Genomic DNA, 25344 nt, shown 5'->3' with positions numbered 1-25344 from the left:
GAAGGAGAGGTGTGTGTGGAAAATCCCAGGACATAGTCACAAAGGCCAAACTCAAGACAGTTGTCACTGACTTGTTGGATATTCGTTTCCCATTTAACAACTAAAGCCTTGCACAAAGTAAATCACCTCACACACTGGAAATCTACAATGGATTCACAAAAGTCTACTGAGAATGCATAAATGTCCAAACGGTAAGTGAGCCCAAACTCAGACTTTTCAAGAGTCAGTTGAGAATTCTACCATGACCAGAGATTGCTGTCGACCTGGCAATCTCAAAAGAGATTTCTTCCTCACGGGGTTGCATACTTGTCAAAATGACTTGTTCAAAAGTTCCTGCATTGGCCGGGAATCGAACCCGGGCCTCCGCGTGGCAGGCGAGAATTCTACCACTGAACAACCAATGCCTTGCGATGCTGAAATAAACCCCACGGCTAGATATCGTATCAAAAATCTTTAATTCTAAGCATATTTCCCGCTTTGTGGGCTCAGTGACATTGTACACCCTAATAAAATCAGTCTTTCCTCCCCGTCGGGGAATTGAACCCCGGTCTCCCGCGTGACAGGCGGGGATACTCACCACTATACTAACGAGGAGCAGGTGGGTTGGTTCTTTGAAAAAATGTGGAGCATTGGATACTATCCCTAAATTTGGAGAGTTGGGTGTTAACCCTTCCAACAAAAACATCTGTAGAGACTGAATGGTTAGAGCTAGAGACTACTATGACACATCTATGGAAAGCTGAGACCCTCACGGACACGTACATGTAGTCGATTTTGCTCTATACCGCTCACAAGCCACATAATAGTAGTTAGAAGGAGAGGTGTGTGTGGAAAATCCCAGGACATAGTCACAAAGGCCAAACTCAAGACAGTTGTCACTGACTTGTTGGATATTCGTTTCCCATTTAACAACTAAAGCCTTGCACAAAGTAAATCACCTCACACACTGGAAATCTACAATGGATTCACAAAAGTCTACTGAGAATGCATAAATGTCCAAACGGTAAGTGAGCCCAAACTCAGACTTTTCAAGAGTCAGTTGAGAATTCTACCATGACCAGAGATTGCTGTCGACCTGGCAATCTCAAAAGAGATTTCTTCCTCACGGGGTTGCATACTTGTCAAAATGACTTGTTCAAAAGTTCCTGCATTGGCCGGGAATCGAACCCGGGCCTCCGCGTGGCAGGCGAGAATTCTACCACTGAACAACCAATGCCTTGCGATGCTGAAATAAACCCCACGGCTAGATATCGTATCAAAAATCTTTAATTCTAAGCATATTTCCCGCTTTGTGGGCTCAGTGACATTGTACACCCTAATAAAATCAGTCTTTCCTCCCCGTCGGGGAATTGAACCCCGGTCTCCCGCGTGACAGGCGGGGATACTCACCACTATACTAACGAGGAGCAGGTGGGTTGGTTCTTTGAAAAAATGTGGAGCATTGGATACTATCCCTAAATTTGGAGAGTTGGGTGTTAACCCTTCCAACAAAAACATCTGTAGAGACTGAATGGTTAGAGCTAGAGACTACTATGACACATCTATGGAAAGCTGAGACCCTCACGGACACGTACATGTAGTCGATTTTGCTCTATACCGCTCACAAGCCACATAATAGTAGTTAGAAGGAGAGGTGTGTGTGGAAAATCCCAGGACATAGTCACAAAGGCCAAACTCAAGACAGTTGTCACTGACTTGTTGGATATTCGTTTCCCATTTAACAACTAAAGCCTTGCACAAAGTAAATCACCTCACACACTGGAAATCTACAATGGATTCACAAAAGTCTACTGAGAATGCATAAATGTCCAAACGGTAAGTGAGCCCAAACTCAGACTTTTCAAGAGTCAGTTGAGAATTCTACCATGACCAGAGATTGCTGTCGACCTGGCAATCTCAAAAGAGATTTCTTCCTCACGGGGTTGCATACTTGTCAAAATGACTTGTTCAAAAGTTCCTGCATTGGCCGGGAATCGAACCCGGGCCTCCGCGTGGCAGGCGAGAATTCTACCACTGAACAACCAATGCCTTGCGATGCTGAAATAAACCCCACGGCTAGATATCGTATCAAAAATCTTTAATTCTAAGCATATTTCCCGCTTTGTGGGCTCAGTGACATTGTACACCCTAATAAAATCAGTCTTTCCTCCCCGTCGGGGAATTGAACCCCTGTCTCAAGCGTGACAGGCGGGGATACTCACCACTATACTAACGAGGAGCAAGTGGGTTGGTTCTTTGAAAAAATGTGGAGCATTGGATACTATCCCTAAATTTGGAGAGTTGGGTGTTAACCCTTCCAACAAAAACATCTGTAGAGACTGAATGGTTAGAGCTAGAGACTACTATGACACATCTATGGAAAGCTGAGACCCTCACGGACACGTACATGTAGTCGATTTTGCTCTATACCGCTCACAAGCCACATAATAGTAGTTAGAAGGAGAGGTGTGTGTGGAAAATCCCAGGACATAGTCACAAAGGCCAAACTCAAGACAGTTGTCACTGACTTGTTGGATATTCGTTTCCCATTTAACAACTAAAGCCTTGCACAAAGTAAATCACCTCACACACTGGAAATCTACAATGGATTCACAAAAGTCTACTGAGAATGCATAAATGTCCAAACGGTAAGTGAGCCCAAACTCAGACTTTTCAAGAGTCAGTTGAGAATTCTACCATGACCAGAGATTGCTGTCGACCTGGCAATCTCAAAAGAGATTTCTTCCTCACAGGGTTGCATACTTGTCAAAATGACTTGTTCAAAAGTTCCTGCATTGGCCGGGAATCGAACCCGGGCCTCCGCGTGGCAGGCGAGAATTCTACCACTGAACAACCAATGCCTTGCGATGCTGAAATAAACCCCACGGCTAGATATCGTATCAAAAATCTTTAATTCTAAGCATATTTCCCGCTTTGTGGGCTCAGTGACATTGTACACCCTAATAAAATCAGTCTTTCCTCCCCGTCGGGGAATTGAACCCCGGTCTCCCGCGTGACAGGCGGGGATACTCACCACTATACTAACGAGGAGCAGGTGGGTTGGTTCTTTGAAAAAATGTGGAGCATTGGATACTATCCCTAAATTTGGAGAGTTGGGTGTTAACCCTTCCAACAAAAACATCTGTAGAGACTGAATGGTTAGAGCTAGAGACTACTATGACACATCTATGGAAAGCTGAGACCCTCACGGACACCTACATGTAGTCGATTTTGCTCTATACCGCTCACAAGCCACATAATAGTAGTTAGAAGGAGAGGTGTGTGTGGAAAATCCCAGGACATAGTCACAAAGGCCAAACTCAAGACAGTTGTCACTGACTTGTTGGATATTCGTTTCCCATTTAACAACTAAAGCCTTGCACAAAGTAAATCACCTCACACACTGGAAATCTACAATGGATTCACAAAAGTCTACTGAGAATGCATAAATGTCCAAACGGTAAGTGAGCCCAAACTCAGACTTTTCAAGAGTCAGTTGAGAATTCTACCATGACCAGAGATTGCTGTCGACCTGGCAATCTCAAAAGAGATTTCTTCCTCACAGGGTTGCATACTTGTCAAAATGACTTGTTCAAAAGTTCCTGCATTGGCCGGGAATCGAACCCGGGCCTCCGCGTGGCAGGCGAGAATTCTACCACTGAACAACCAATGCCTTGCGATGCTGAAATAAACCCCACGGCTAGATATCGTATCAAAAATCTTTAATTCTAAGCATATTTCCCGCTTTGTGGGCTCAGTGACATTGTACACCCTAATAAAATCAGTCTTTCCTCCCCGTCGGGGAATTGAACCCCGGTCTCCCGCGTGACAGGCGGGGATACTCACCACTATACTAACGAGGAGCAGGTGGGTTGGTTCTTTGAAAAAATGTGGAGCATTGGATACTATCCCTAAATTTGGAGAGTTGGGTGTTAACCCTTCCAACAAAAACATCTGTAGAGACTGAATGGTTAGAGCTAGAGACTACTATGACACATCTATGGAAAGCTGAGACCCTCACGGACACGTACATGTAGTCGATTTTGCTCTATACCGCTCACAAGCCACATAATAGTAGTTAGAAGGAGAGGTGTGTGTGGAAAATCCCAGGACATAGTCACAAAGGCCAAACTCAAGACAGTTGTCACTGACTTGTTGGATATTCGTTTCCCATTTAACAACTAAAGCCTTGCACAAAGTAAATCACCTCACACACTGGAAATCTACAATGGATTCACAAAAGTCTACTGAGAATGCATAAATGTCCAAACGGTAAGTGAGCCCAAACTCAGACTTTTCAAGAGTCAGTTGAGAATTCTACCATGACCAGAGATTGCTGTCGACCTGGCAATCTCAAAAGAGATTTCTTCCTCACAGGGTTGCATACTTGTCAAAATGACTTGTTCAAAAGTTCCTGCATTGGCCGGGAATCGAACCCGGGCCTCCGCGTGGCAGGCGAGAATTCTACCACTGAACAACCAATGCCTTGCGATGCTGAAATAAACCCCACGGCTAGATATCGTATCAAAAATCTTTAATTCTAAGCATATTTCCCGCTTTGTGGGCTCAGTGACATTGTACACCCTAATAAAATCAGTCTTTCCTCCCCGTCGGGGAATTGAACCCCGGTCTCCCGCGTGACAGGCGGGGATACTCACCACTATACTAACGAGGAGCAGGTGGGTTGGTTCTTTGAAAAAATGTGGAGCATTGGATACTATCCCTAAATTTGGAGAGTTGGGTGTTAACCCTTCCAACAAAAACATCTGTAGAGACTGAATGGTTAGAGCTAGAGACTACTATGACACATCTATGGAAAGCTGAGACCCTCACGGACACGTACATGTAGTCGATTTTGCTCTATACCGCTCACAAGCCACATAATAGTAGTTAGAAGGAGAGGTGTGTGTGGAAAATCCCAGGACATAGTCACAAAGGCCAAACTCAAGACAGTTGTCACTGACTTGTTGGATATTCGTTTCCCATTTAACAACTAAAGCCTTGCACAAAGTAAATCACCTCACACACTGGAAATCTACAATGGATTCACAAAAGTCTACTGAGAATGCATAAATGTCCAAACGGTAAGTGAGCCCAAACTCAGACTTTTCAAGAGTCAGTTGAGAATTCTACCATGACCAGAGATTGCTGTCGACCTGGCAATCTCAAAAGAGATTTCTTCCTCACGGGGTTGCATACTTGTCAAAATGACTTGTTCAAAAGTTCCTGCATTGGCCGGGAATCGAACCCGGGCCTCCGCGTGGCAGGCGAGAATTCTACCACTGAACAACCAATGCCTTGCGATGCTGAAATAAACCCCACGGCTAGATATCGTATCAAAAATCTTTAATTCTAAGCATATTTCCCGCTTTGTGGGCTCAGTGACATTGTACACCCTAATAAAATCAGTCTTTCCTCCCCGTCGGGGAATTGAACCCCGGTCTCCCGCGTGACAGGCGGGGATACTCACCACTATACTAACGAGGAGCAGGTGGGTTGGTTCTTTGAAAAAATGTGGAGCATTGGATACTATCCCTAAATTTGGAGAGTTGGGTGTTAACCCTTCCAACAAAAACATCTGTAGAGACTGAATGGTTAGAGCTAGAGACTACTATGACACATCTATGGAAAGCTGAGACCCTCACGGACACGTACATGTAGTCGATTTTGCTCTATACCGCTCACAAGCCACATAATAGTAGTTAGAAGGAGAGGTGTGTGTGGAAAATCCCAGGACATAGTCACAAAGGCCAAACTCAAGACAGTTGTCACTGACTTGTTGGATATTCGTTTCCCATTTAACAACTAAAGCCTTGCACAAAGTAAATCACCTCACACACTGGAAATCTACAATGGATTCACAAAAGTCTACTGAGAATGCATAAATGTCCAAACGGTAAGTGAGCCCAAACTCAGACTTTTCAAGAGTCAGTTGAGAATTCTACCATGACCAGAGATTGCTGTCGACCTGGCAATCTCAAAAGAGATTTCTTCCTCACGGGGTTGCATACTTGTCAAAATGACTTGTTCAAAAGTTCCTGCATTGGCCGGGAATCGAACCCGGGCCTCCGCGTGGCAGGCGAGAATTCTACCACTGAACAACCAATGCCTTGCGATGCTGAAATAAACCCCACGGCTAGATATCGTATCAAAAATCTTTAATTCTAAGCATATTTCCCGCTTTGTGGGCTCAGTGACATTGTACACCCTAATAAAATCAGTCTTTCCTCCCCGTCGGGGAATTGAACCCCTGTCTCAAGCGTGACAGGCGGGGATACTCACCACTATACTAACGAGGAGCAAGTGGGTTGGTTCTTTGAAAAAATGTGGAGCATTGGATACTATCCCTAAATTTGGAGAGTTGGGTGTTAACCCTTCCAACAAAAACATCTGTAGAGACTGAATGGTTAGAGCTAGAGACTACTATGACACATCTATGGAAAGCTGAGACCCTCACGGACACGTACATGTAGTCGATTTTGCTCTATACCGCTCACAAGCCACATAATAGTAGTTAGAAGGAGAGGTGTGTGTGGAAAATCCCAGGACATAGTCACAAAGGCCAAACTCAAGACAGTTGTCACTGACTTGTTGGATATTCGTTTCCCATTTAACAACTAAAGCCTTGCACAAAGTAAATCACCTCACACACTGGAAATCTACAATGGATTCACAAAAGTCTACTGAGAATGCATAAATGTCCAAACGGTAAGTGAGCCCAAACTCAGACTTTTCAAGAGTCAGTTGAGAATTCTACCATGACCAGAGATTGCTGTCGACCTGGCAATCTCAAAAGAGATTTCTTCCTCACAGGGTTGCATACTTGTCAAAATGACTTGTTCAAAAGTTCCTGCATTGGCCGGGAATCGAACCCGGGCCTCCGCGTGGCAGGCGAGAATTCTACCACTGAACAACCAATGCCTTGCGATGCTGAAATAAACCCCACGGCTAGATATCGTATCAAAAATCTTTAATTCTAAGCATATTTCCCGCTTTGTGGGCTCAGTGACATTGTACACCCTAATAAAATCAGTCTTTCCTCCCCGTCGGGGAATTGAACCCCTGTCTCAAGCGTGACAGGCGGGGATACTCACCACTATACTAACGAGGAGCAAGTGGGTTGGTTCTTTGAAAAAATGTGGAGCATTGGATACTATCCCTAAATTTGGAGAGTTGGGTGTTAACCCTTCCAACAAAAACATCTGTAGAGACTGAATGGTTAGAGCTAGAGACTACTATGACACATCTATGGAAAGCTGAGACCCTCACGGACACGTACATGTAGTCGATTTTGCTCTATACCGCTCACAAGCCACATAATAGTAGTTAGAAGGAGAGGTGTGTGTGGAAAATCCCAGGACATAGTCACAAAGGCCAAACTCAAGACAGTTGTCACTGACTTGTTGGATATTCGTTTCCCATTTAACAACTAAAGCCTTGCACAAAGTAAATCACCTCACACACTGGAAATCTACAATGGATTCACAAAAGTCTACTGAGAATGCATAAATGTCCAAACGGTAAGTGAGCCCAAACTCAGACTTTTCAAGAGTCAGTTGAGAATTCTACCATGACCAGAGATTGCTGTCGACCTGGCAATCTCAAAAGAGATTTCTTCCTCACAGGGTTGCATACTTGTCAAAATGACTTGTTCAAAAGTTCCTGCATTGGCCGGGAATCGAACCCGGGCCTCCGCGTGGCAGGCGAGAATTCTACCACTGAACAACCAATGCCTTGCGATGCTGAAATAAACCCCACGGCTAGATATCGTATCAAAAATCTTTAATTCTAAGCATATTTCCCGCTTTGTGGGCTCAGTGACATTGTACACCCTAATAAAATCAGTCTTTCCTCCCCGTCGGGGAATTGAACCCCGGTCTCCCGCGTGACAGGCGGGGATACTCACCACTATACTAACGAGGAGCAGGTGGGTTGGTTCTTTGAAAAAATGTGGAGCATTGGATACTATCCCTAAATTTGGAGAGTTGGGTGTTAACCCTTCCAACAAAAACATCTGTAGAGACTGAATGGTTAGAGCTAGAGACTACTATGACACATCTATGGAAAGCTGAGACCCTCACGGACACCTACATGTAGTCGATTTTGCTCTATACCGCTCACAAGCCACATAATAGTAGTTAGAAGGAGAGGTGTGTGTGGAAAATCCCAGGACATAGTCACAAAGGCCAAACTCAAGACAGTTGTCACTGACTTGTTGGATATTCGTTTCCCATTTAACAACTAAAGCCTTGCACAAAGTAAATCACCTCACACACTGGAAATCTACAATGGATTCACAAAAGTCTACTGAGAATGCATAAATGTCCAAACGGTAAGTGAGCCCAAACTCAGACTTTTCAAGAGTCAGTTGAGAATTCTACCATGACCAGAGATTGCTGTCGACCTGGCAATCTCAAAAGAGATTTCTTCCTCACAGGGTTGCATACTTGTCAAAATGACTTGTTCAAAAGTTCCTGCATTGGCCGGGAATCGAACCCGGGCCTCCGCGTGGCAGGCGAGAATTCTACCACTGAACAACCAATGCCTTGCGATGCTGAAATAAACCCCACGGCTAGATATCGTATCAAAAATCTTTAATTCTAAGCATATTTCCCGCTTTGTGGGCTCAGTGACATTGTACACCCTAATAAAATCAGTCTTTCCTCCCCGTCGGGGAATTGAACCCCGGTCTCCCGCGTGACAGGCGGGGATACTCACCACTATACTAACGAGGAGCAGGTGGGTTGGTTCTTTGAAAAAATGTGGAGCATTGGATACTATCCCTAAATTTGGAGAGTTGGGTGTTAACCCTTCCAACAAAAACATCTGTAGAGACTGAATGGTTAGAGCTAGAGACTACTATGACACATCTATGGAAAGCTGAGACCCTCACGGACACCTACATGTAGTCGATTTTGCTCTATACCGCTCACAAGCCACATAATAGTAGTTAGAAGGAGAGGTGTGTGTGGAAAATCCCAGGACATAGTCACAAAGGCCAAACTCAAGACAGTTGTCACTGACTTGTTGGATATTCGTTTCCCATTTAACAACTAAAGCCTTGCACAAAGTAAATCACCTCACACACTGGAAATCTACAATGGATTCACAAAAGTCTACTGAGAATGCATAAATGTCCAAACGGTAAGTGAGCCCAAACTCAGACTTTTCAAGAGTCAGTTGAGAATTCTACCATGACCAGAGATTGCTGTCGACCTGGCAATCTCAAAAGAGATTTCTTCCTCACAGGGTTGCATACTTGTCAAAATGACTTGTTCAAAAGTTCCTGCATTGGCCGGGAATCGAACCCGGGCCTCCGCGTGGCAGGCGAGAATTCTACCACTGAACAACCAATGCCTTGCGATGCTGAAATAAACCCCACGGCTAGATATCGTATCAAAAATCTTTAATTCTAAGCATATTTCCCGCTTTGTGGGCTCAGTGACATTGTACACCCTAATAAAATCAGTCTTTCCTCCCCGTCGGGGAATTGAACCCCGGTCTCCCGCGTGACAGGCGGGGATACTCACCACTATACTAACGAGGAGCAGGTGGGTTGGTTCTTTGAAAAAATGTGGAGCATTGGATACTATCCCTAAATTTGGAGAGTTGGGTGTTAACCCTTCCAACAAAAACATCTGTAGAGACTGAATGGTTAGAGCTAGAGACTACTATGACACATCTATGGAAAGCTGAGACCCTCACGGACACCTACATGTAGTCGATTTTGCTCTATACCGCTCACAAGCCACATAATAGTAGTTAGAAGGAGAGGTGTGTGTGGAAAATCCCAGGACATAGTCACAAAGGCCAAACTCAAGACAGTTGTCACTGACTTGTTGGATATTCGTTTCCCATTTAACAACTAAAGCCTTGCACAAAGTAAATCACCTCACACACTGGAAATCTACAATGGATTCACAAAAGTCTACTGAGAATGCATAAATGTCCAAACGGTAAGTGAGCCCAAACTCAGACTTTTCAAGAGTCAGTTGAGAATTCTACCATGACCAGAGATTGCTGTCGACCTGGCAATCTCAAAAGAGATTTCTTCCTCACAGGGTTGCATACTTGTCAAAATGACTTGTTCAAAAGTTCCTGCATTGGCCGGGAATCGAACCCGGGCCTCCGCGTGGCAGGCGAGAATTCTACCACTGAACAACCAATGCCTTGCGATGCTGAAATAAACCCCACGGCTAGATATCGTATCAAAAATCTTTAATTCTAAGCATATTTCCCGCTTTGTGGGCTCAGTGACATTGTACACCCTAATAAAATCAGTCTTTCCTCCCCGTCGGGGAATTGAACCCCGGTCTCCCGCGTGACAGGCGGGGATACTCACCACTATACTAACGAGGAGCAGGTGGGTTGGTTCTTTGAAAAAATGTGGAGCATTGGATACTATCCCTAAATTTGGAGAGTTGGGTGTTAACCCTTCCAACAAAAACATCTGTAGAGACTGAATGGTTAGAGCTAGAGACTACTATGACACATCTATGGAAAGCTGAGACCCTCACGGACACCTACATGTAGTCGATTTTGCTCTATACCGCTCACAAGCCACATAATAGTAGTTAGAAGGAGAGGTGTGTGTGGAAAATCCCAGGACATAGTCACAAAGGCCAAACTCAAGACAGTTGTCACTGACTTGTTGGATATTCGTTTCCCATTTAACAACTAAAGCCTTGCACAAAGTAAATCACCTCACACACTGGAAATCTACAATGGATTCACAAAAGTCTACTGAGAATGCATAAATGTCCAAACGGTAAGTGAGCCCAAACTCAGACTTTTCAAGAGTCAGTTGAGAATTCTACCATGACCAGAGATTGCTGTCGACCTGGCAATCTCAAAAGAGATTTCTTCCTCACAGGGTTGCATACTTGTCAAAATGACTTGTTCAAAAGTTCCTGCATTGGCCGGGAATCGAACCCGGGCCTCCCGCGTGGCAGGCGAGAATTCTACCACTGAACAACCAATGCCTTGCAATGCTGAAATAAACCCCACGGCTAGATATCGTATCAAAAATCTTTAATTCTAAGCATATTTCCCGCTTTGTGGGCTCAGTGACATTGTACACCCTAATAAAATCAGTCTTTCCTCCCCGTCGGGGAATTGAACCCCGGTCTCCCGCGTGACAGGCGGGGATACTCACCACTATACTAACGAGGAGCAGGTGGGTTGGTTCTTTGAAAAAATGTGGAGCATTGGATACTATCCCTAAATTTGGAGAGTTGGGTGTTAACCCTTCCAACAAAAACATCTGTAGAGACTGAATGGTTAGAGCTAGAGACTACTATGACACATCTATGGAAAGCTGAGACCCTCACGGACACGTACATGTAGTCGATTTTGCTCTATACCGCTCACAAGCCACATAATAGTAGTTAGAAGGAGAGGTGTGTGTGGAAAATCCCAGGACATAGTCACAAAGGCCAAACTCAAGACAGTTGTCACTGACTTGTTGGATATTCGTTTCCCATTTAACAACTAAAGCCTTGCACAAAGTAAATCACCTCACACACTGGAAATCTACAATGGATTCACAAAAGTCTACTGAGAATGCATAAATGTCCAAACGGTAAGTGAGCCCAAACTCAGACTTTTCAAGAGTCAGTTGAGAATTCTACCATGACCAGAGATTGCTGTCGACCTGGCAATCTCAAAAGAGATTTCTTCCTCACAGGGTTGCATACTTGTCAAAATGACTTGTTCAAAAGTTCCTGCATTGGCCGGGAATCGAACCCGGGCCTCCGCGTGGCAGGCGAGAATTCTACCACTGAACAACCAATGCCTTGCGATGCTGAAATAAACCCCACGGCTAGATATCGTATCAAAAATCTTTAATTCTAAGCATATTTCCCGCTTTGTGGGCTCAGTGACATTGTACACCCTAATAAAATCAGTCTTTCCTCCCCGTCGGGGAATTGAACCCCGGTCTCCCGCGTGACAGGCGGGGATACTCACCACTATACTAACGAGGAGCAGGTGGGTTGGTTCTTTGAAAAAATGTGGAGCATTGGATACTATCCCTAAATTTGGAGAGTTGGGTGTTAACCCTTCCAACAAAAACATCTGTAGAGACTGAATGGTTAGAGCTAGAGACTACTATGACACATCTATGGAAAGCTGAGACCCTCACGGACACGTACATGTAGTCGATTTTGCTCTATACCGCTCACAAGCCACATAATAGTAGTTAGAAGGAGAGGTGTGTGTGGAAAATCCCAGGACATAGTCACAAAGGCCAAACTCAAGACAGTTGTCACTGACTTGTTGGATATTCGTTTCCCATTTAACAACTAAAGCCTTGCACAAAGTAAATCACCTCACACACTGGAAATCTACAATGGATTCACAAAAGTCTACTGAGAATGCATAAATGTCCAAACGGTAAGTGAGCCCAAACTCAGACTTTTCAAGAGTCAGTTGAGAATTCTACCATGACCAGAGATTGCTGTCGACCTGGCAATCTCAAAAGAGATTTCTTCCTCACAGGGTTGCATACTTGTCAAAATGACTTGTTCAAAAGTTCCTGCATTGGCCGGGAATCGATCCCGGGCCTCCGCGTGGCAGGCGAGAATTCTACCACTGAACAACCAATGCCTTGCGATGCTGAAATAAACCCCACGGCTAGATATCGTATCAAAAATCTTTAATTCTAAGCATATTTCCCGCTTTGTGGGCTCAGTGACATTGTACACCCTAATAAAATCAGTCTTTCCTCCCCGTCGGGGAATTGAACCCCGGTCTCCCGCGTGACAGGCGGGGATACTCACCACTATACTAACGAGGAGCAGGTGGGTTGGTTCTTTGAAAAAATGTGGAGCATTGGATACTATCCCTAAATTTGGAGAGTTGGGTGTTAACCCTTCCAACAAAAACATCTGTAGAGACTGAATGGTTAGAGCTAGAGACTACTATGACACATCTATGGAAAGCTGAGACCCTCACGGACACGTACATGTAGTCGATTTTGCTCTATACCGCTCACAAGCCACATAATAGTAGTTAGAAGGAGAGGTGTGTGTGGAAAATCCCAGGACATAGTCACAAAGGCCAAACTCAAGACAGTTGTCACTGACTTGTTGGATATTCGTTTCCCATTTAACAACTAAAGCCTTGCACAAAGTAAATCACCTCACACACTGGAAATCTACAATGGATTCACAAAAGTCTACTGAGAATGCATAAATGTCCAAACGGTAAGTGAGCCCAAACTCAGACTTTTCAAGAGTCAGTTGAGAATTCTACCATGACCAGAGATTGCTGTCGACCTGGCAATCTCAAAAGAGATTTCTTCCTCACAGGGTTGCATACTTGTCAAAATGACTTGTTCAAAAGTTCCTGCATTGGCCGGGAATCGATCCCGGGCCTCCGCGTGGCAGGCGAGAATTCTACCACTGAACAACCAATGCCTTGCGATGCTGAAATAAACCCCACGGCTAGATATCGTATCAAAAATCTTTAATTCTAAGCATATTTCCCGCTTTGTGGGCTCAGTGACATTGTACACCCTAATAAAATCAGTCTTTCCTCCCCGTCGGGGAATTGAACCCCGGTCTCCCGCGTGACAGGCGGGGATACTCACCACTATACTAACGAGGAGCAGGTGGGTTGGTTCTTTGAAAAAATGTGGAGCATTGGATACTATCCCTAAATTTGGAGAGTTGGGTGTTAACCCTTCCAACAAAAACATCTGTAGAGACTGAATGGTTAGAGCTAGAGACTACTATGACACATCTATGGAAAGCTGAGACCCTCACGGACACGTACATGTAGTCGATTTTGCTCTATACCGCTCACAAGCCACATAATAGTAGTTAGAAGGAGAGGTGTGTGTGGAAAATCCCAGGACATAGTCACAAAGGCCAAACTCAAGACAGTTGTCACTGACTTGTTGGATATTCGTTTCCCATTTAACAACTAAAGCCTTGCACAAAGTAAATCACCTCACACACTGGAAATCTACAATGGATTCACAAAAGTCTACTGAGAATGCATAAATGTCCAAACGGTAAGTGAGCCCAAACTCAGACTTTTCAAGAGTCAGTTGAGAATTCTACCATGACCAGAGATTGCTGTCGACCTGGCAATCTCAAAAGAGATTTCTTCCTCACAGGGTTGCATACTTGTCAAAATGACTTGTTCAAAAGTTCCTGCATTGGCCGGGAATCGATCCCGGGCCTCCGCGTGGCAGGCGAGAATTCTACCACTGAACAACCAATGCCTTGCGATGCTGAAATAAACCCCACGGCTAGATATCGTATCAAAAATCTTTAATTCTAAGCATATTTCCCGCTTTGTGGGCTCAGTGACATTGTACACCCTAATAAAATCAGTCTTTCCTCCCCGTCGGGGAATTGAACCCCGGTCTCCCGCGTGACAGGCGGGGATACTCACCACTATACTAACGAGGAGCAGGTGGGTTGGTTCTTTGAAAAAATGTGGAGCATTGGATACTATCCCTAAATTTGGAGAGTTGGGTGTTAACCCTTCCAACAAAAACATCTGTAGAGACTGAATGGTTAGAGCTAGAGACTACTATGACACATCTATGGAAAGCTGAGACCCTCACGGACACGTACATGTAGTCGATTTTGCTCTATACCGCTCACAAGCCACATAATAGTAGTTAGAAGGAGAGGTGTGTGTGGAAAATCCCAGGACATAGTCACAAAGGCCAAACTCAAGACAGTTGTCACTGACTTGTTGGATATTCGTTTCCCATTTAACAACTAAAGCCTTGCACAAAGTAAATCACCTCACACACTGGAAATCTACAATGGATTCACAAAAGTCTACTGAGAATGCATAAATGTCCAAACGGTAAGTGAGCCCAAACTCAGACTTTTCAAGAGTCAGTTGAGAATTCTACCATGACCAGAGATTGCTGTCGACCTGGCAATCTCAAAAGAGATTTCTTCCTCACGGGGTTGCATACTTGTCAAAATGACTTGTTCAAAAGTTCCTGCATTGGCCGGGAATCGAACCCGGGCCTCCCGCGTGTCAGGCGAGAATTCTACCACTGAACAACCAATGCCTTGCAATGCTGAAATAAACCCCACGGCTAGATATCGTATCAAAAATCTTTAATTCTAAGCATATTTCCCGCTTTGTGGGCTCAGTGACATTGTACACCCTAATAAAATCAGTCTTTCCTCCCCGTCGGGGAATTGAACCCCGGTCTCCCGCGTGACAGGCGGGGATACTCACCACTATACTAACGAGGAGCAGGTGGGTTGGTTCTTTGAAAAAATGTGGAGCATTGGATACTATCCCTAAATTTGGAGAGTTGGGTGTTAACCCTTCCAACAAAAACATCTGTAGAGACTGAATGGTTAGAGCTAGAGACTACTATGACACATCTATGGAAAGCTGAGACCCTCACGGACACGTACATGTAGTCGATTTTGCTCTATACCGCTCACAAGCCACATAATAGTAGTTAGAAGGAGAGGTGTGTGTGGAAAATCCCAGGACATAGTCACAAAGGCCAAACTCAAGACAGTTGTCACTGACTTGTTGGATATTCGTTTCCCATTTAACAACTAAAGCCTTGCACAAAGTAAATCACCTCACACACTGGAAATCTACAATGGATTCACAAAAGTCTACTGAGAATGCATAAATGTCCAAACGGTAAGTGAGCCCAAACTCAGACTTTTCAAGAGTCAGTTGAGAATTCTACCATGACCAGAGATTGCTGTCGACCTGGCAATCTCAAAAGAGATTTCTTCCTCACAGGGTTGCATACTTGTCAAAATGACTTGTTCAAAAGTTCCTGCATTGGCCGGGAATCGAACCCGGGCCTCCGCGTGGCAGGCGAGAATTCTACCACTGAACAACCAATGCCTTGCGATGCTGAAATAAACCCCACGGCTAGATATCGTATCAAAAATCTTTAATTCTAAGCATATTTCCCGCTTTGTGGGCTCAGTGACATTGTACACCCTAATAAAATCAGTCTTTCCTCCCCGTCGGGGAATTGAACCCCGGTCTCCCGCGTGACAGGCGGGGATACTCACCACTATACTAACGAGGAGCAGGTGGGTTGGTTCTTTGAAAAAATGTGGAGCATTGGATACTATCCCTAAATTTGGAGAGTTGGGTGTTAACCCTTCCAACAAAAACATCTGTAGAGACTGAATGGTTAGAGCTAGAGACTACTATGACACATCTATGGAAAGCTGAGACCCTCACGGACACGTACATGTAGTCGATTTTGCTCTATACCGCTCACAAGCCACATAATAGTAGTTAGAAGGAGAGGTGTGTGTGGAAAATCCCAGGACATAGTCACAAAGGCCAAACTCAAGACAGTTGTCACTGACTTGTTGGATATTCGTTTCCCATTTAACAACTAAAGCCTTGCACAAAGTAAATCACCTCACACACTGGAAATCTACAATGGATTCACAAAAGTCTACTGAGAATGCATAAATGTCCAAACGGTAAGTGAGCCCAAACTCAGACTTTTCAAGAGTCAGTTGAGAATTCTACCATGACCAGAGATTGCTGTCGACCTGGCAATCTCAAAAGAGATTTCTTCCTCACAGGGTTGCATACTTGTCAAAATGACTTGTTCAAAAGTTCCTGCATTGGCCGGGAATCGATCCCGGGCCTCCGCGTGGCAGGCGAGAATTCTACCACTGAACAACCAATGCCTTGCGATGCTGAAATAAACCCCACGGCTAGATATCGTATCAAAAATCTTTAATTCTAAGCATATTTCCCGCTTTGTGGGCTCAGTGACATTGTACACCCTAATAAAATCAGTCTTTCCTCCCCGTCGGGGAATTGAACCCCGGTCTCCCGCGTGACAGGCGGGGATACTCACCACTATACTAACGAGGAGCAGGTGGGTTGGTTCTTTGAAAAAATGTGGAGCATTGGATACTATCCCTAAATTTGGAGAGTTGGGTGTTAACCCTTCCAACAAAAACATCTGTAGAGACTGAATGGTTAGAGCTAGAGACTACTATGACACATCTATGGAAAGCTGAGACCCTCACGGACACGTACATGTAGTCGATTTTGCTCTATACCGCTCACAAGCCACATAATAGTAGTTAGAAGGAGAGGTGTGTGTGGAAAATCCCAGGACATAGTCACAAAGGCCAAACTCAAGACAGTTGTCACTGACTTGTTGGATATTCGTTTCCCATTTAACAACTAAAGCCTTGCACAAAGTAAATCACCTCACACACTGGAAATCTACAATGGATTCACAAAAGTCTACTGAGAATGCATAAATGTCCAAACGGTAAGTGAGCCCAAACTCAGACTTTTCAAGAGTCAGTTGAGAATTCTACCATGACCAGAGATTGCTGTCGACCTGGCAATCTCAAAAGAGATTTCTTCCTCACAGGGTTGCATACTTGTCAAAATGACTTGTTCAAAAGTTCCTGCATTGGCCGGGAATCGATCCCGGGCCTCCGCGTGGCAGGCGAGAATTCTACCACTGAACAACCAATGCCTTGCGATGCTGAAATAAACCCCACGGCTAGATATCGTATCAAAAATCTTTAATTCTAAGCATATTTCCCGCTTTGTGGGCTCAGTGACATTGTACACCCTAATAAAATCAGTCTTTCCTCCCCGTCGGGGAATTGAACCCCGGTCTCCCGCGTGACAGGCGGGGATACTCACCACTATACTAACGAGGAGCAAGTGGGTTGGTTCTTTGAAAAAATGTGGAGCATTGGATACTATCCCTAAATTTGGAGAGTTGGGTGTTAACCCTTCCAACAAAAACATCTGTAGAGACTGAATGGTTAGAGCTAGAGACTACTATGACACATCTATGGAAAGCTGAGACCCTCACGGACACGTACATGTAGTCGATTTTGCTCTATACCGCTCACAAGCCACATAATAGTAGTTAGAAGGAGAGGTGTGTGTGGAAAATCCCAGGACATAGTCACAAAGGCCAAACTCAAGACAGTTGTCACTGACTTGTTGGATATTCGTTTCCCATTTAACAACTAAAGCCTTGCACAAAGTAAATCACCTCACACACTGGAAATCTACAATGGATTCACAAAAGTCTACTGAGAATGCATAAATGTCCAAACGGTAAGTGAGCCCAAACTCAGACTTTTCAAGAGTCAGTTGAGAATTCTACCATGACCAGAGATTGCTGTCGACCTGGCAATCTCAAAAGAGATTTCTTCCTCACGGGGTTGCATACTTGTCAAAATGACTTGTTCAAAAGTTCCTGCATTGGCCGGGAATCGAACCCGGGCCTCCGCGTGGCAGGCGAGAATTCTACCACTGAACAACCAATGCCTTGCGATGCTGAAATAAACCCCACGGCTAGATATCGTATCAAAAATCTTTAATTCTAAGCATATTTCCCGCTTTGTGGGCTCAGTGACATTGTACACCCTAATAAAATCAGTCTTTCCTCCCCGTCGGGGAATTGAACCCCTGTCTCAAGCGTGACAGGCGGGGATACTCACCACTATACTAACGAGGAGCAAGTGGGTTGGTTCTTTGAAAAAATGTGGAGCATTGGATACTATCCCTAAATTTGGAGAGTTGGGTGTTAACCCTTCCAACAAAAACATCTGTAGAGACTGAATGGTTAGAGCTAGAGACTACTATGACACATCTATGGAAAGCTGAGACCCTCACGGACACGTACATGTAGTCGATTTTGCTCTATACCGCTCACAAGCCACATAATAGTAGTTAGAAGGAGAGGTGTGTGTGGAAAATCCCAGGACATAGTCACAAAGGCCAAACTCAAGACAGTTGTCACTGACTTGTTGGATATTCGTTTCCCATTTAACAACTAAAGCCTTGCACAAAGTAAATCACCTCACACACTGGAAATCTACAATGGATTCACAAAAGTCTACTGAGAATGCATAAATGTCCAAACGGTAAGTGAGCCCAAACTCAGACTTTTCAAGAGTCAGTTGAGAATTCTACCATGACCAGAGATTGCTGTCGACCTGGCAATCTCAAAAGAGATTTCTTCCTCACAGGGTTGCATACTTGTCAAAATGACTTGTTCAAAAGTTCCTGCATTGGCCGGGAATCGAACCCGGGCCTCCGCGTGGCAGGCGAGAATTCTACCACTGAACAACCAATGCCTTGCGATGCTGAAATAAACCCCACGGCTAGATATCGTATCAAAAATCTTTAATTCTAAGCATATTTCCCGCTTTGTGGGCTCAGTGACATTGTACACCCTAATAAAATCAGTCTTTCCTCCCCGTCGGGGAATTGAACCCCGGTCTCCCGCGTGACAGGCGGGGATACTCACCACTATACTAACGAGGAGCAGGTGGGTTGGTTCTTTGAAAAAATGTGGAGCATTGGATACTATCCCTAAATTTGGAGAGTTGGGTGTTAACCCTTCCAACAAAAACATCTGTAGAGACTGAATGGTTAGAGCTAGAGACTACTATGACACATCTATGGAAAGCTGAGACCCTCACGGACACGTACATGTAGTCGATTTTGCTCTATACCGCTCACAAGCCACATAATAGTAGTTAGAAGGAGAGGTGTGTGTGGAAAATCCCAGGACATAGTCACAAAGGCCAAACTCAAGACAGTTGTCACTGACTTGTTGGATATTCGTTTCCCATTTAACAACTAAAGCCTTGCACAAAGTAAATCACCTCACACACTGGAAATCTACAATGGATTCACAAAAGTCTACTGAGAATGCATAAATGTCCAAACGGTAAGTGAGCCCAAACTCAGACTTTTCAAGAGTCAGTTGAGAATTCTACCATGACCAGAGATTGCTGTCGACCTGGCAATCTCAAAAGAGATTTCTTCCTCACAGGGTTGCATACTTGTCAAAATGACTTGTTCAAAAGTTCCTGCATTGGCCGGGAATCGAACCCGGGCCTCCGCGTGGCAGGCGAGAATTCTACCACTGAACAACCAATGCCTTGCGATGCTGAAATAAACCCCACGGCTAGATATCGTATCAAAAATCTTTAATTCTAAGCATATTTCCCGCTTTGTGGGCTCAGTGACATTGTACACCCTAATAAAATCAGTCTTTCCTCCCCGTCGGGGAATTGAACCCCGGTCTCCCGCGTGACAGGCGGGGATACTCACCACTATACTAACGAGGAGCAGGTGGGTTGGTTCTTTGAAAAAATGTGGAGCATTGGATACTATCCCTAAATTTGGAGAGTTGGGTGTTAACCCTTCCAACAAAAACATCTGTAGAGACTGAATGGTTAGAGCTAGAGACTACTATGACACATCTATGGAAAGCTGAGACCCTCACGGACACGTACATGTAGTCGATTTTGCTCTATACCGCTCACAAGCCACATAATAGTAGTTAGAAGGAGAGGTGTGTGTGGAAAATCCCAGGACATAGTCACAAAGGCCAAACTCAAGACAGTTGTCACTGACTTGTTGGATATTCGTTTCCCATTTAACAACTAAAGCCTTGCACAAAGTAAATCACCTCACACACTGGAAATCTACAATGGATTCACAAAAGTCTACTGAGAATGCATAAATGTCCAAACGGTAAGTGAGCCCAAACTCAGACTTTTCAAGAGTCAGTTGAGAATTCTACCATGACCAGAGATTGCTGTCGACCTGGCAATCTCAAAAGAGATTTCTTCCTCACAGGGTTGCATACTTGTCAAAATGACTTGTTCAAAAGTTCCTGCATTGGCCGGGAATCGATCCCGGGCCTCCGCGTGGCAGGCGAGAATTCTACCACTGAACAACCAATGCCTTGCGATGCTGAAATAAACCCCACGGCTAGATATCGTATCAAAAATCTTTAATTCTAAGCATATTTCCCGCTTTGTGGGCTCAGTGACATTGTACACCCTAATAAAATCAGTCTTTCCTCCCCGTCGGGGAATTGAACCCCGGTCTCCCGCGTGACAGGCGGGGATACTCACCACTATACTAACGAGGAGCAGGTGGGTTGGTTCTTTGAAAAAATGTGGAGCATTGGATACTATCCCTAAATTTGGAGAGTTGGGTGTTAACCCTTCCAACAAAAACATCTGTAGAGACTGAATGGTTAGAGCTAGAGACTACTATGACACATCTATGGAAAGCTGAGACCCTCACGGACACGTACATGTAGTCGATTTTGCTCTATACCGCTCACAAGCCACATAATAGTAGTTAGAAGGAGAGGTGTGTGTGGAAAATCCCAGGACATAGTCACAAAGGCCAAACTCAAGACAGTTGTCACTGACTTGTTGGATATTCGTTTCCCATTTAACAACTAAAGCCTTGCACAAAGTAAATCACCTCACACACTGGAAATCTACAATGGATTCACAAAAGTCTACTGAGAATGCATAAATGTCCAAACGGTAAGTGAGCCCAAACTCAGACTTTTCAAGAGTCAGTTGAGAATTCTACCATGACCAGAGATTGCTGTCGACCTGGCAATCTCAAAAGAGATTTCTTCCTCACAGGGTTGCATACTTGTCAAAATGACTTGTTCAAAAGTTCCTGCATTGGCCGGGAATCGATCCCGGGCCTCCGCGTGGCAGGCGAGAATTCTACCACTGAACAACCAATGCCTTGCGATGCTGAAATAAACCCCACGGCTAGATATCGTATCAAAAATCTTTAATTCTAAGCATATTTCCCGCTTTGTGGGCTCAGTGACATTGTACACCCTAATAAAATCAGTCTTTCCTCCCCGTCGGGGAATTGAACCCCGGTCTCCCGCGTGACAGGCGGGGATACTCACCACTATACTAACGAGGAGCAAGTGGGTTGGTTCTTTGAAAAAATGTGGAGCATTGGATACTATCCCTAAATTTGGAGAGTTGGGTGTTAACCCTTCCAACAAAAACATCTGTAGAGACTGAATGGTTAGAGCTAGAGACTACTATGACACATCTATGGAAAGCTGAGACCCTCACGGACACGTACATGTAGTCGATTTTGCTCTATACCGCTCACAAGCCACATAATAGTAGTTAGAAGGAGAGGTGTGTGTGGAAAATCCCAGGACATAGTCACAAAGGCCAAACTCAAGACAGTTGTCACTGACTTGTTGGATATTCGTTTCCCATTTAACAACTAAAGCCTTGCACAAAGTAAATCACCTCACACACTGGAAATCTACAATGGATTCACAAAAGTCTACTGAGAATGCATAAATGTCCAAACGGTAAGTGAGCCCAAACTCAGACTTTTCAAGAGTCAGTTGAGAATTCTACCATGACCAGAGATTGCTGTCGACCTGGCAATCTCAAAAGAGATTTCTTCCTCACGGGGTTGCATACTTGTCAAAATGACTTGTTCAAAAGTTCCTGCATTGGCCGGGAATCGAACCCGGGCCTCCCGCGTGTCAGGCGAGAATTCTACCACTGAACAACCAATGCCTTGCAATGCTGAAATAAACCCCACGGCTAGATATCGTATCAAAAATCTTTAATTCTAAGCATATTTCCCGCTTTGTGGGCTCAGTGACATTGTACACCCTAATAAAATCAGTCTTTCCTCCCCGTCGGGGAATTGAACCCCGGTCTCCCGCGTGACAGGTGGGGATACTCACCACTATACTAACGAGGAGCAGGTGGGTTGGTTCTTTGAAAAAATGTGGAGCATTGGATACTATCCCTAAATTTGGAGAGTTGGGTGTTAACCCTTCCAACAAAAACATCTGTAGAGACTGAATGGTTAGAGCTAGAGACTACTATGACACATCTATGGAAAGCTGAGACCCTCACGGACACGTACATGTAGTCGATTTTGCTCTATACCGCTCACAAGCCACATAATAGTAGTTAGAAGGAGAGGTGTGTGTGGAAAATCCCAGGACATAGTCACAAAGGCCAAACTCAAGACAGTTGTCACTGACTTGTTGGATATTCGTTTCCCATTTAACAACTAAAGCCTTGCACAAAGTAAATCACCTCACACACTGGAAATCTACAATGGATTCACAAAAGTCTACTGAGAATGCATAAATGTCCAAACGGTAAGTGAGCCCAAACTCAGACTTTTCAAGAGTCAGTTGAGAATTCTACCATGACCAGAGATTGCTGTCGACCTGGCAATCTCAAAAGAGATTTCTTCCTCACAGGGTTGCATACTTGTCAAAATGACTTGTTCAAAAGTTCCTGCATTGGCCGGGAATCGATCCCGGGCCTCCGCGTGGCAGGCGAGAATTCTACCACTGAACAACCAATGCCTTGCGATGCTGAAATAAACCCCACGGCTAGATATCGTATCAAAAATCTTTAATTCTAAGCATATTTCCCGCTTTGTGGGCTCAGTGACATTGTACACCCTAATAAAATCAGTCTTTCCTCCCCGTCGGGGAATTGAACCCCGGTCTCCCGCGTGACAGGCGGGGATACTCACCACTATACTAACGAGGAGCAAGTGGGTTGGTTCTTTGAAAAAATGTGGAGCATTGGATACTATCCCTAAATTTGGAGAGTTGGGTGTTAACCCTTCCAACAAAAACATCTGTAGAGACTGAATGGTTAGAGCTAGAGACTACTATGACACATCTATGGAAAGCTGAGACCCTCACGGACACGTACATGTAGTCGATTTTGCTCTATACCGCTCACAAGCCACATAATAGTAGTTAGAAGGAGAGGTGTGTGTGGAAAATCCCAGGACATAGTCACAAAGGCCAAACTCAAGACAGTTGTCACTGACTTGTTGGATATTCGTTTCCCATTTAACAACTAAAGCCTTGCACAAAGTAAATCACCTCACACACTGGAAATCTACAATGGATTCACAAAAGTCTACTGAGAATGCATAAATGTCCAAACGGTAAGTGAGCCCAAACTCAGACTTTTCAAGAGTCAGTTGAGAATTCTACCATGACCAGAGATTGCTGTCGACCTGGCAATCTCAAAAGAGATTTCTTCCTCACGGGGTTGCATACTTGTCAAAATGACTTGTTCAAAAGTTCCTGCATTGGCCGGGAATCGAACCCGGGCGTCCCGCGTGTCAGGCGAGAATTCTACCACTGAACAACCAATGCCTTGCAATGCTGAAATAAACCCCACGGCTAGATATCGTATCAAAAATCTTTAATTCTAAGCATATTTCCCGCTTTGTGGGCTCAGTGACATTGTACACCCTAATAAAATCAGTCTTTCCTCCCCGTCGGGGAATTGAACCCCGGTCTCCCGCGTGACAGGCGGGGATACTCACCACTATACTAACGAGGAGCAGGTGGGTTGGTTCTTTGAAAAAATGTGGAGCATTGGATACTATCCCTAAATTTGGAGAGTTGGGTGTTAACCCTTCCAACAAAAACATCTGTAGAGACTGAATGGTTAGAGCTAGAGACTACTATGACACATCTATGGAAAGCTGAGACCCTCACGGACACGTACATGTAGTCGATTTTGCTCTATACCGCTCACAAGCCACATAATAGTAGTTAGAAGGAGAGGTGTGTGTGGAAAATCCCAGGACATAGTCACAAAGGCCAAACTCAAGACAGTTGTCACTGACTTGTTGGATATTCGTTTCCCATTTAACAACTAAAGCCTTGCACAAAGTAAATCACCTCACACACTGGAAATCTACAATGGATTCACAAAAGTCTACTGAGAATGCATAAATGTCCAAACGGTAAGTGAGCCCAAACTCAGACTTTTCAAGAGTCAGTTGAGAATTCTACCATGACCAGAGATTGCTGTCGACCTGGCAATCTCAAAAGAGATTTCTTCCTCACGGGGTTGCATACTTGTCAAAATGACTTGTTCAAAAGTTCCTGCATTGGCCGGGAATCGAACCCGGGCCTCCCGCGTGGCAGGCGAGAATTCTACCACTGAACAACCAATGCCTTGCAATGCTGAAATAAACCCCACGGCTAGATATCGTATCAAAAATCTTTAATTCTAAGCATATTTCCCGCTTTGTGGGCTCAGTGACATTGTACACCCTAATAAAATCAGTCTTTCCTCCCCGTCGGGGAATTGAACCCCGGTCTCCCGCGTGACAGGCGGGGATACTCACCACTATACTAACGAGGAGCAGGTGGGTTGGTTCTTTGAAAAAATGTGGAGCATTGGATACTATCCCTAAATTTGGAGAGTTGGGTGTTAACCCTTCCAACAAAAACATCTGTAGAGACTGAATGGTTAGAGCTAGAGACTACTATGACACATCTATGGAAAGCTGAGACCCTCACGGACACGTACATGTAGTCGATTTTGCTCTATACCGCTCACAAGCCACATAATAGTAGTTAGAAGGAGAGGTGTGTGTGGAAAATCCCAGGACATAGTCACAAAGGCCAAACTCAAGACAGTTGTCACTGACTTGTTGGATATTCGTTTCCCATTTAACAACTAAAGCCTTGCACAAAGTAAATCACCTCACACACTGGAAATCTACAATGGATTCACAAAAGTCTAC

The 25344-nt window shown here is 44.5% G+C and overlaps 31 non-coding genes across 31 annotated transcripts; all 31 read right to left on the bottom strand.

Moving 5' to 3' along the window:
- Positions 1-522: 522 nt before the first annotated feature.
- On the bottom strand, positions 523-594 carry trnad-guc (transfer RNA aspartic acid (anticodon GUC)). Its single transcript has one exon. It is a non-coding gene; the product is annotated as a tRNA-Asp (tRNA).
- A 740-nt stretch (positions 595-1334) lies between these two features.
- On the bottom strand, positions 1335-1406 carry trnad-guc (transfer RNA aspartic acid (anticodon GUC)). The gene has a single exon. It is a non-coding gene; the product is annotated as a tRNA-Asp (tRNA).
- A 1552-nt stretch (positions 1407-2958) lies between these two features.
- On the bottom strand, positions 2959-3030 carry trnad-guc (transfer RNA aspartic acid (anticodon GUC)). The gene has a single exon. It is a non-coding gene; the product is annotated as a tRNA-Asp (tRNA).
- Positions 3031-3770: 740 nt separating this feature from the next.
- trnad-guc (transfer RNA aspartic acid (anticodon GUC)) lies at positions 3771-3842 on the bottom strand. The gene has a single exon. It is a non-coding gene; the product is annotated as a tRNA-Asp (tRNA).
- Positions 3843-4582: 740 nt separating this feature from the next.
- trnad-guc (transfer RNA aspartic acid (anticodon GUC)) lies at positions 4583-4654 on the bottom strand. The gene has a single exon. It is a non-coding gene; the product is annotated as a tRNA-Asp (tRNA).
- Positions 4655-5394: 740 nt separating this feature from the next.
- Positions 5395-5466, bottom strand: trnad-guc (transfer RNA aspartic acid (anticodon GUC)). The gene has a single exon. It is a non-coding gene; the product is annotated as a tRNA-Asp (tRNA).
- Positions 5467-7830: 2364 nt separating this feature from the next.
- Positions 7831-7902, bottom strand: trnad-guc (transfer RNA aspartic acid (anticodon GUC)). Its single transcript has one exon. It is a non-coding gene; the product is annotated as a tRNA-Asp (tRNA).
- A 740-nt stretch (positions 7903-8642) lies between these two features.
- trnad-guc (transfer RNA aspartic acid (anticodon GUC)) lies at positions 8643-8714 on the bottom strand. Its single transcript has one exon. It is a non-coding gene; the product is annotated as a tRNA-Asp (tRNA).
- A 740-nt stretch (positions 8715-9454) lies between these two features.
- On the bottom strand, positions 9455-9526 carry trnad-guc (transfer RNA aspartic acid (anticodon GUC)). Its single transcript has one exon. It is a non-coding gene; the product is annotated as a tRNA-Asp (tRNA).
- A 740-nt stretch (positions 9527-10266) lies between these two features.
- On the bottom strand, positions 10267-10338 carry trnad-guc (transfer RNA aspartic acid (anticodon GUC)). The gene has a single exon. It is a non-coding gene; the product is annotated as a tRNA-Asp (tRNA).
- Positions 10339-10890: 552 nt separating this feature from the next.
- Positions 10891-10961, bottom strand: trnag-gcc (transfer RNA glycine (anticodon GCC)). The gene has a single exon. It is a non-coding gene; the product is annotated as a tRNA-Gly (tRNA).
- Positions 10962-11079: 118 nt separating this feature from the next.
- Positions 11080-11151, bottom strand: trnad-guc (transfer RNA aspartic acid (anticodon GUC)). The gene has a single exon. It is a non-coding gene; the product is annotated as a tRNA-Asp (tRNA).
- Positions 11152-11891: 740 nt separating this feature from the next.
- On the bottom strand, positions 11892-11963 carry trnad-guc (transfer RNA aspartic acid (anticodon GUC)). The gene has a single exon. It is a non-coding gene; the product is annotated as a tRNA-Asp (tRNA).
- Positions 11964-12703: 740 nt separating this feature from the next.
- trnad-guc (transfer RNA aspartic acid (anticodon GUC)) lies at positions 12704-12775 on the bottom strand. Its single transcript has one exon. It is a non-coding gene; the product is annotated as a tRNA-Asp (tRNA).
- Positions 12776-13515: 740 nt separating this feature from the next.
- Positions 13516-13587, bottom strand: trnad-guc (transfer RNA aspartic acid (anticodon GUC)). Its single transcript has one exon. It is a non-coding gene; the product is annotated as a tRNA-Asp (tRNA).
- Positions 13588-14327: 740 nt separating this feature from the next.
- Positions 14328-14399, bottom strand: trnad-guc (transfer RNA aspartic acid (anticodon GUC)). Its single transcript has one exon. It is a non-coding gene; the product is annotated as a tRNA-Asp (tRNA).
- Positions 14400-14951: 552 nt separating this feature from the next.
- trnav-gac (transfer RNA valine (anticodon GAC)) lies at positions 14952-15022 on the bottom strand. Its single transcript has one exon. It is a non-coding gene; the product is annotated as a tRNA-Val (tRNA).
- A 118-nt stretch (positions 15023-15140) lies between these two features.
- On the bottom strand, positions 15141-15212 carry trnad-guc (transfer RNA aspartic acid (anticodon GUC)). The gene has a single exon. It is a non-coding gene; the product is annotated as a tRNA-Asp (tRNA).
- Positions 15213-15952: 740 nt separating this feature from the next.
- trnad-guc (transfer RNA aspartic acid (anticodon GUC)) lies at positions 15953-16024 on the bottom strand. Its single transcript has one exon. It is a non-coding gene; the product is annotated as a tRNA-Asp (tRNA).
- Positions 16025-16764: 740 nt separating this feature from the next.
- Positions 16765-16836, bottom strand: trnad-guc (transfer RNA aspartic acid (anticodon GUC)). Its single transcript has one exon. It is a non-coding gene; the product is annotated as a tRNA-Asp (tRNA).
- Positions 16837-17576: 740 nt separating this feature from the next.
- On the bottom strand, positions 17577-17648 carry trnad-guc (transfer RNA aspartic acid (anticodon GUC)). The gene has a single exon. It is a non-coding gene; the product is annotated as a tRNA-Asp (tRNA).
- A 1552-nt stretch (positions 17649-19200) lies between these two features.
- trnad-guc (transfer RNA aspartic acid (anticodon GUC)) lies at positions 19201-19272 on the bottom strand. The gene has a single exon. It is a non-coding gene; the product is annotated as a tRNA-Asp (tRNA).
- Positions 19273-20012: 740 nt separating this feature from the next.
- trnad-guc (transfer RNA aspartic acid (anticodon GUC)) lies at positions 20013-20084 on the bottom strand. Its single transcript has one exon. It is a non-coding gene; the product is annotated as a tRNA-Asp (tRNA).
- Positions 20085-20824: 740 nt separating this feature from the next.
- On the bottom strand, positions 20825-20896 carry trnad-guc (transfer RNA aspartic acid (anticodon GUC)). The gene has a single exon. It is a non-coding gene; the product is annotated as a tRNA-Asp (tRNA).
- Positions 20897-21636: 740 nt separating this feature from the next.
- Positions 21637-21708, bottom strand: trnad-guc (transfer RNA aspartic acid (anticodon GUC)). Its single transcript has one exon. It is a non-coding gene; the product is annotated as a tRNA-Asp (tRNA).
- A 552-nt stretch (positions 21709-22260) lies between these two features.
- trnav-gac (transfer RNA valine (anticodon GAC)) lies at positions 22261-22331 on the bottom strand. The gene has a single exon. It is a non-coding gene; the product is annotated as a tRNA-Val (tRNA).
- A 930-nt stretch (positions 22332-23261) lies between these two features.
- Positions 23262-23333, bottom strand: trnad-guc (transfer RNA aspartic acid (anticodon GUC)). Its single transcript has one exon. It is a non-coding gene; the product is annotated as a tRNA-Asp (tRNA).
- Positions 23334-23885: 552 nt separating this feature from the next.
- Positions 23886-23956, bottom strand: trnav-gac (transfer RNA valine (anticodon GAC)). The gene has a single exon. It is a non-coding gene; the product is annotated as a tRNA-Val (tRNA).
- A 118-nt stretch (positions 23957-24074) lies between these two features.
- trnad-guc (transfer RNA aspartic acid (anticodon GUC)) lies at positions 24075-24146 on the bottom strand. The gene has a single exon. It is a non-coding gene; the product is annotated as a tRNA-Asp (tRNA).
- Positions 24147-24698: 552 nt separating this feature from the next.
- trnag-gcc (transfer RNA glycine (anticodon GCC)) lies at positions 24699-24769 on the bottom strand. The gene has a single exon. It is a non-coding gene; the product is annotated as a tRNA-Gly (tRNA).
- Positions 24770-24887: 118 nt separating this feature from the next.
- trnad-guc (transfer RNA aspartic acid (anticodon GUC)) lies at positions 24888-24959 on the bottom strand. Its single transcript has one exon. It is a non-coding gene; the product is annotated as a tRNA-Asp (tRNA).
- Between the last annotated feature and the right edge of the window lie 385 nt (positions 24960-25344).

Source organism: Salmo salar, chromosome 23, assembly GCF_965601325.2.
Source record: "Salmo salar chromosome 23, fSalSal1, whole genome shotgun sequence".
NCBI lineage: Eukaryota > Metazoa > Chordata > Actinopteri > Salmoniformes > Salmonidae > Salmo > Salmo salar.
This window is presented reverse-complemented; position numbering and strand designations above follow the sequence as displayed.